A 10,425-nucleotide genomic window follows, 5' to 3' on the forward strand; every position below is an offset into this window, starting at 1 on the left:
TTTAACCCAAAAACTATTATTTGGTTTGGTATTTTAATTTTAAAAAATTGTATTTTAAAAAACTAGTTAGATTCGTATGCAGTTCCATCTAATTTTACTATCATTGAAAATTTTAATTGATACAAAATAATATTATTAGTAGGAAAGAATAAATGCAAGACCAAGTCAAACTTAGCCGGACATAAAGTGTGTAGCTTAATTTATACAATAAGAAAGTTAGCTCTATAAATTTGTGTACTATTTTATTTTGTAAATTATTAGACTCATTACTGTACAAGAAGGATTTTGAAATTCAAGATGAGCACGATTGTTGAAGAGAGTTAGTCATATTCCAAAGATATTTCAATCGAGTTAGTTCATATGTTAGTCTATGAATAATGTAACTATGTGATGATTACTTTATGTCATTATTGCTACTTAATTATTAATTATATACTACTAAACATTTTATTTATAATAGATTTCATGCTTAGTTATGACACATATTATCTTGATAATCATAATGTAAATAAGGTAATAGGAGACATGGCATCACATATATCATTATTAGTGTAGTCCCAACTAGATAGTGTCCTCTCACCCACTCAGTCCGAGGTTAAGGGAGAGTATATTATATATATTATTATATTAGTGGTTTACACATGATGTCGTTAGCTAGTAGAACATTTAGGTGTTTACATTGCCTTTTTTAGAGACTAGTCTAAGATGATAGTAGAAAGATATTTGAGATGTAGGGTTATAGTTCTAGCAATACCTGATGATACACGATTAGGGTGTCAATTGAGCTGTGAGCTACTTTTTGCTATATGCGATGATTATGCTATGTGCGATATAGAGCAGTAATGATGATGGGCCTACAACTAGAATCCTTAATTTGATTATCACAGACAATTGGTCATATGCAACTTCGTCAAGCATATACGGGCGATATTATCGCTAGATAACTATTCCTTCTTGTTATTATGTTTGCAATGTGAATTATGACATCATTGACATGGTTGCTACGTGGATAATGACACATTGAGCTATGATGATATGCCATGTTCAGGAGCTGAAAGTTACTACAATGTGGGTGGAGAGACGGAAGGTGCTTGTGTTATGATTAAATGAAAGTTTATTACAAATTGCATTGTACATATTTACCTCAATATATTGATAGTTATGGTCATGCATTACTATTTATTATGCAACACATTATTCATAAACTATTATTGAATTATACTTGCTGGGCTATGTACTCACTGTCTTTTTGGTGAAAACATTTCAAAGTTAAATATGAATGATGCGGATATTAAGGAGTAGCAAATTTATTTTCTTATTAGTGTTGCTTGTTATTTTCTTCATAGTTAGACTTTAGCCCATGCGAAGGTTTTATCTTTTAAATTTGTATATGGACATATATTCCTAGAGGCTTGATTTGTCACTGAAGTTTACTGAAACTAAATCTCTCCGTAAGAAAAACAATGATTATATGGTAATGAGAGAAAAAAAATGAGTGAAAGAGAGCAAGAGAGAGAGAAATTGAGAAGAAAGAGCGCGCACAAGAGAGAGATTGCAAACTATGGTAGAATTATTGTACAAATTCATGGTAAGTTGATGGTGAAAATTCAGGAGTAGTCATGATAGAATGAGGTTGCGAAAGTTAGCGATTTATAGCTCTAATACCGTATAAGAAGAATAAGAAAGGGGAAAAACCTGGTTGAATGAGATACCAAGCCTCTTTCCATTAATCACTACTTATACATATTTGATACAACAAAATTGAGTAAAGCATGGAAAATAAAGTATTCTATTTGTTATAGATTTGAATAGGTAGAGTCAAAGTTGGAAATAATCTTCATAGGAGATCTACTAGCTGATTTATTATTGATATTGAGTGGGAGTTGGAACATAATTAACAAATTAGTGGATCGTAAACACTTATAAACCCCCTAGACAATCTATCATCCAAATGTTTAAGTTTCATCTCTTGCTAGCACTACCCCATAGTTAACTACTACATCAATAGATTATGTCGGCGACTTATTTGAAAAAACAAAACTTAGACACTTGTATGAATCTAAATCTTATGCAATGATTCCAACAATTTGCTTAAATAGATATATGAAATAAATATCAAAGTGCAAAGCAAGGATGAATACCATGAATTTTACGTGAAAAAACTCAAACAGAAAAAAAAAACCACGGATTCAAACTCGGATCAAAATCAATTACTAAACTTGTAGTAGTTATAAGACTGACTTACAAAGTAACCCGTCAATCTCCATGACTTTATTTTACTCAGTCTTACTTACTAGAATCTGCGATTCACCGTTTTCTGTGATTAATCTCCAATCTTAGTAGCCCTCGAGATTGATCATTCATCTAGATGACTATTAAGATTAAAGCTTGGTGTGTTGAAAAAGAGACGAACCTTATTGATGCAAGAACGTTGTAACTCCAAAAAAAATTTTTCAAAAGTAATCACCAACTCTCCCCTAAGGTAAAGACATCTCAACCCTTATATAGGTTAATAAGATAAAATCAAATCCAAGTTAGTAAGTTTTACCGAAATCCAAACTTATCATGTTCAGAAGGGGTGTTCAAATGTGACCCTAGTGCATTCGAACATGTTGACTTATTTTTCACAAACACATTTGAACGCATAAATACACCCCTCTATATGTGTGAATACACTGTGAACGCATGCAAAGTGCATTTAAGCGACCAATACATCACATCTGTATGTGCGAATGCACTGTGAACATATGCAGGGTGCATTTAAATGACCAATACACTATTTCTGTATGTGCAACGCCTAAGCTAGCGTTCGAACGGCTGAAACACCATCTCTGTATGTGCAAACGTCTAAGTTTGTGATCCAAGTGCGTTCGAACACGATGCAAACATAGTGACTTGTTTTGTCTGGATTTTAAAATCTTCAATTCGAATACTTTCAAAACTTGTAAAAATGCTCATGTACATGTATAAACGTATTTAGATTATTTTGTACATATTTGTTAACACTACAAAAACATGTTTCATAGTACATCGCTACAAATTGGTCATCAAATCATTATGATGGTTGGTATCATTGTTGATGATGTCACTTTTGCTCATTCAATGGTTATAAAATATACTCAAGACATATGAATGAATGTACCTCTCTTTACTCTGGTTATAAAATATACTCCGTCAGAAAACCTAGAACTCTCTAAATGTAGAGCTTGATCTCCCTTGTGTTCTCTTGAGTTGCATCTATTCCCAAAACCTCTAGTACTCTTCTATAAACCTCGGAAATAAATATAGTTCTTGCTAAAATTTGTAAAATAAGTCCAATACTATTTCATAGTAAAAACTACCTAAATAAAAATTTGTTCAATACAATCATTCTATGATCAAGATACACTTCTCCCCTAAAATTAAAAAAGTTCATGCAAACATAAAAATACCTGTGAAATTCAAGTGTATATAAACATAATTAATTTATGATACAATAAATAATTAATTTATTAAATTGATTTTTTTCAAGTAAAGTTGTATCACACATAATTTTCAACACCTTAGACATGAGCAGAGCTAAGTGGCAAAGATATTTAACAAATCTCATAGTAGTCAAGTAAGATTTTCAATGAGATCCTACTAAAGATAAGTTCTAGATAATATATCTTTTTCAATAAAGCTCAAATATGACGACTCATGTGAAAAGTAAGCAAGTCAAGCATATGATCCAAACATGATATTTGATAATGAGGCTACGGGTAGCAAAACTTGACTCGACCCGATAATCCGACACGATAACCTGACTGTTAATCGGGTTTGGGTTTAGGTTAATCGGGTTCGGGTCATAAAAGGGTCAACCCGCCTAACCCGATTATTAATCGGGTCGTGTTCAGGTTTATACCTCTGACCCGCTTGACCCGTTTAACCCGTTTAAGTAAACGGGTCGGTCGACCTGCCAACCTGCCAACCCGCCACACACACATATATGATATATATTCTAAATTTTTAATTTGACCAAAATACCCTAATACCCTAAAACCCAAGTCACCCAAATCTAAACCTCAATCCTCGCGTAAGCTCCCCCTCACGCCGCCCGACGACACCTTGCGGCGGCGTCGATCTCCTCCCTCATGCCGCCCAAGGACACACAAGCTCCTCGCGTGAGCTCCCCCCTCACGTCGGCCAACGACACTTGCGGGCTGCGGCAGCGTCTGATCTCCCCCCTCACGCCGCCCGAGGACACCCGAGCTCCTCGCGTGAGCTCCCCCCTCATGCCGCCTGATGACACCTGCGGGCTGCGGTAGCGTCTGATCTCCCCCCTCACGTTGCCCGAGGGCACCCGTGGCGTCTAATCTCCCCCCTCACGCCACCTGAGCTCACTGATCCGGTGATCCTCGAGCTCCTCGTGCCGCTGGACATCGAGCTCCTCACGCCGCCGGACACCCGAGCTTCTAAATTTATAATAGATTGAGGTTCTAAACTTCTAATACATTTTAGTCATGATATTTTTCAGATTTATTTTTAATTTTAAAAGGCAAAGTTTTATCTTTAATTCACCATGATCTGTACTTATCTTTAATACATTTTGCCTCATTTTGAAGTCTTTGTATCTCATGGAAACATTTTATGATCTAAGAAATTTTAGCTCATCCTGTAGGTTTTAAAGTAAGGTATGTCTTTAAGCACATAACTAATTTGGCTATGTAATTGTAGACGAATCAATAAAAGAGTAAGAAACTCAAAAGCATTAGTTGGTTCAATTTCCTGCTTGTGTTGCTCGACCATGTTCCAAGAATGCGATGGTGCTTGGCCATGTCCGTGACCTATAATTATAACACTGCATTTTCCTAACCTATAATTATCCTCAACACCTCATTCACTTTGGAGTACAAATGCATCTCATCAACAACAACATGGTGCTATCATATGGCATATGTTTGATTTTTTTTATTATTCTAATTATTCACAATTAGGGTCAAGGTTACACTTCCGTGGAATGATTATCTTAGCATAGCTATAGTAATACTTGTAGAGCAGTAGAGGTCCAATCCAGATTCTTGCAGAAATCAATACATTAGTGATGGAATATATATGCTAGTGACAGACATTAGATCCATGTCAGAGATACTATTTTACTGTATTATTTTTTTAGTTACTGATTATTTGTTTAATTACTAATTATTATTTAGTTACTTATTATATATTTGTTTAATTACTGATTATTGTTTAGTTACTTATTATATTTTTTTAATTACTGATGATTGTTTAGTTACTTATTTTATAGTATTATTTTTTTAATTTCTTGTTAGATCTATTTAGTCAAGTCTATCTCACTTGATTTTAGTTCAATTTAATTTAGTTTCATAGCTTTGGTTCCATGTTATGATATTATTTCTCTTACTCTCATTTTAGTTATGGGTGATGATAGTGTGGAGATATTTCCTAAAGATGGAGAAAATATTTGTGAGGAGGTTCCTCCTCCTATAGTATGTGGAGAGAATTCTAGCAGTAAAGAAAAAAAAAACATCTAGTGTTTAGAAAGTGTTTACGAAACTACCAAAAGGAGAAGGATTAAAGAGAGCCACATGCAAATTGTGTTGTGTTATATACATATCAGATAGTAAGTATGGGACTGAAAATATGAAACGTCGTATATCTGTATGCCCAAAGTTGAAAACTAAAGATATATGCCAATTATTCTTTGCCAAATCAGAAGAATCAATGTCTTTACAAGTTTCTAAGTTTGATTAGGAGAAATACCGTGAATTGATGACAATAACAATTGTTAAGCATGAATTGCCTTTTCAATTTGTTGATTATGAAGGAGTTAGAATATTGCACAGTTACTTATGTGATGAGATTAAACATATTAGTAGAAATACAACTAAGGTAGATGTTTTGAAAATATACAGAAGGGAGAAGAATAAACTCAAAGATTGGTTATATTCTATTCTTAGAAGAATCAGTCTAACATCTGACTTGTAGACCTCCATAACAAGAATAATGGGGTAAAACTGAAAAGATTTGCAACTTTTTGAAGTTGTTTTATAATGTTACATCTCTATTTTCTGGATCTATATACCCTACAGCAAATTTGTACTTTTCTAATGTGGTTTTGATCTAATTGAATATAATGGAAGGCATGCGAATCTCAATATAGCCACACAGATGAATGTGAAGTTTGAAAAATATTAGAAACAATACAGTATTATTTTAGCGATTGCTATCATTCTAGATCCACGATTCAAAATACATTTTGTGTAATTGTCAAACAACAAACTCTCAAAATACATTTTTAAGAGTTGGAACTTTGTTATAAACTCTATTGTATGGGTTTTGTTATCATGAATTATTAGGATTGCAATTTTGATATTGTATAAGTTTTGAGTTGAAAATGTATTATTTTGTTTGTATGAATGTATGACACTTTTTAAGGGTTGGAACTTTGTTCTAAACTCTATTGTAATTTTGATGTTGTATGAGTTTTGAGTTAAAAATAGGTTATTTTATTTGTGTAATACATCATTTATATATAATAAATTAGTAAATATTAAATTTTATATAGGATTTATATTAAACGGGTTAGACGGGTTGTGTTAACGGGTTGGGTTAACATGACCCGTTTAAGTATACGGGTTAGACGGGTTGTGTTAGCGTGTCGTGTTAACTTAACTCGTTTATTAAACGGGTTAGGCGAGTCGTGTCATGTTACCCGTTTATTAATCTGGTCGTGTTCATGTTTACCAAATGCAACCCGTTTAATAATCGAGTCGTGTTCGTGTCAAGGTAATATTGACCCAACCCGAATCTGACCCGACCCGACCCGACCCGACCCGACCCGAATCCGCTTAACCCGACCCGATTGCCACCCCTAAACGAGGCTCAAGCATATGACATATATATTAAGTCTCCAGATAAAATACTATACTATCCATTCTTATCCTAAACTATATTCTTCCTCTATTCGTCACAAATTGACAAGTGCAACAAAATAACAATAAATTAGCGAGTTGAAGTGAAAAGATCTCACAAAAGAATGAAGATTTTGTTGTTTAAATAATTTTAAATCAATGCAAACACAATAAATGTGAAACTCACTTGAAAAGACAAGACTTCAATGGTCAAAACAATGGTAAAAACCGAGTCAAGATTACATAAATCAAGGCATCAAATCTAATCACAAAATAAAAATCTAATACGAGATTTCAAGTCTGTAAGTTTTGTCAATCACATACATTTCTAATTTGATCAATGAGCCTTTTAAACTCAAATAAAAAAAATATTATACTCAAATCATATAATCTAGCACTAATCCTTTGATGCATGACATTAAGCACCAACCATGGTATATCCTTTAACGTAGGTCAATATATGATTTGTTATAATTTAGTGTTGGTAAATATGTATAAAATATTCAAAGTATATATATATATATATATATATATATGAGGATATCTATAAGTTTTAATAAGATTTGGTTTAAAATTTTTCAAGATTTAAAGCATTTAAGTCATTGCGTTTAAACCGCGTTTGCGCACATAGAGAGCTTATATTGGTCGTTTGAACGCATCGCACTCTACAGACGTTCATACATACAAAAGTGGTGATTTGGTCATTCGAAAGCACCCTATAGTCGTTTACAGTGCGTTTACATATAGAGAGATCATCGTTTGGCTGTTCGAATATACTCTGGGACCGTTCGAACACAATTGCGGAACTTCACAAAATTTGGAATTTCATGAGACCTGATTTGAAAAGATATTGACCTTATTTTGAAGAGATATTAGCTCATGTCATCAATATATTAAAGATATGGTATATAAATTTATATCAATGAAGTAAAAAATGAGCATTGAAAATGGAATCAACAAAATACATACCATGACAAGAAGGAAGCTTAGATTATGCCATTTTTGTACCGGAATATGAAGATCGTATTCAACGTAAGTCGGCTTTGCACAAAAAGACATGAAGCGATTATGAATAATAAAATGCCCCCGCCCAGCACGAGCACGTGCACGCCTACGCGCCCACACGGCATACGCAGCGCACGCGACAAGACGGGCGGGGCCCGTCACGTACCAGATACTCCTATGCACATATAATTATGACATTATCAAATAAAACATGCTAATCTATCTATGATCACATAATCCATCATGAAATAAATCATACTAATAACCAAATAAACCTATTAACGTAAGAATATTCAAGTCTACAATAAATATACACTAGACCACTACATAATCTGACAAGACTCACACAGGCCACAATAAATCATCAAGATACAACTAAAATAATTAATATAAGAGTACACTATGATTCGACCTATATTATACAAATCATCGTCTAATATAAAAGAGTATAAATATTAAATACTCGTACAACTCAATTTCTATATAAACTATCATTTATACCATCTCGCATCTATAGCTCACCTCATCATCACTCTAAAATATCTTCTTAAGATATCTCAAGTCGTTATCACGTACTACATATATAAGAGGGTTATAAAAGAAATAAAGAGAGAGTCATGAGAAAAAGGCTCAGTGAATAGACTTTATCCCAAATTAGTGATGTCAAACAGAGAGTAAATCATGTATATGATAATATAAATCAGAAAGAGCATCATGTCATGAATGAGTATATGAATGTTCATCAATAATACATAAATGAAAAATAGATAACATGTCACGACTGATAAATTGTATAATCCTCGATAATGAATAAATAAATCTCCATGTTATACTATCATCATAACTCTCTCTCAAATATGACATATGATGCATGCCGACCATGACGATGCTATGATATCAAATGCATGTACATAATATATAATATAACCTAATTTGAGAAAGGTGTCTAGGGGATAAAACTACTCACTTTGATCCGAAGACGCAAACCACGTATCCCTTACATCCGTCAACCAACCGAGTGATACTCATCGCTAGCAAAGTCCACGGGGTCTCAAATAAGGGGTTCGACATCTGAAAATGTTTAAGTAACATAAAGTTAGTTGTCCATTATAATCCGTTCGAGTAAAATATGATAATTTATTAGATTTTAGAATTTCTACTTATTTTTATAACTAGCTAGATTTTTAATTATAAATAAAAAATATAAATATAGATAAAAACCTAATTATAATTAAATTATACCTTGATTAATTAGGGACTATATAGTCATTACTTTATAAAATAATAAATAAATACATAAGTTGATTATTTTATTTGTTACAAAATAATAATGTATTATTAGAATTATTTAAAATGTATCTCATAAAAATATTAGTATATAAATTTAATAATTATAATTTACAAATATATATATTAATCTAATAGAGATATAAAAAAATAAATATGAGTATTACCTATATTTATACCTAATTAATCATTGATTATACAAATTATAATTACTACTAATCATTTTGAAGAATATATATTATTATTAAAATAATTAATGTCTAAGTAATCTATTTGCATTAATTAAGAAGGAAAACATAAATAAATAACATCAATAAAATAAATAAATAATTAATTAATTAATTAAAATACTACCATCAGTGCTGGGCACTATGCAGAAAAATAAGGAGAAGAAGCCGAGGAAGAAGAAGAAGAAGAAGAAGAAGAAGAAGAAGAAGAAGAAGAAGAAGAAGAAGAAGAAGAGAGGAGGGGAGCTGAGGGAAAAGAAAGGAGAAAGGAAGAAGAAAGAAGAAAGAAGAAGAAAGAAGAAAGAAGAAAGAAGAAAGAAGAAGAAGAAGAAGAAGAAGAAGAAGAAGAAGAAGAAGAAGAAGAAGAAGAGAGGAGGGGACACGAGGGAAAAGAAAGGAGAAAGGAAGAAGAAAGAAGAAAGAAGAAGAAGAAGAAGAAGAGAAGAAGAGAAGAAAGAGAGAAGGTGAGGGAGGGGGTTTGCGGACCTGGGTCGGCGAGGAGGGCACTGACCATTAGTGGCCATCCAGCGGCCAGCCTCTCACCGATGGCTCGGCTCCGATGAGCCCGAGCCCGAGGCAAGAAATAGAGAAAGAGAGAGATAGATATAGTGATAGAGAGAGAGAAGAAGAAGGAAGAGGAAGAAGGAGGAGGCTCACCTGCGGTAGCACGACGACAGCGGCGACGAGTCAGTAGTGGGAGAGAGAGAAAAAGAGAGAAAGAGTTTGAGGGAAGAAGGAGAGAGAGAGAGAGAGAGACCAGAGAGAGAGAGAGGAGAAGAAAAAGATAGAGAGAGAGGCGGTGTCTGCGGCGGCGCTGGGGCCCGCCGCGCCAGTTGGGCTGCGGCGACGCTAGGGGGTGCGTGGCACCCCCAAGCCACACACTAGTGCATGGGCACGAGGCCAGCCACAGTGTGGTCGGCCACGTCGTGCCCATAAACGAATAGGTTATTACAAATAAAGCATGCATTAGATATAATCACAGATTGTGAACTGAAAATAAATGAGGTTAAAAT

The sequence above is a fragment of the Typha latifolia genome, chromosome 15 (genome assembly GCF_019914945.1).
Source record: "Typha latifolia isolate L0001 chromosome 15, TyphaL0001v2, whole genome shotgun sequence".
NCBI lineage: Eukaryota > Viridiplantae > Streptophyta > Magnoliopsida > Poales > Typhaceae > Typha > Typha latifolia.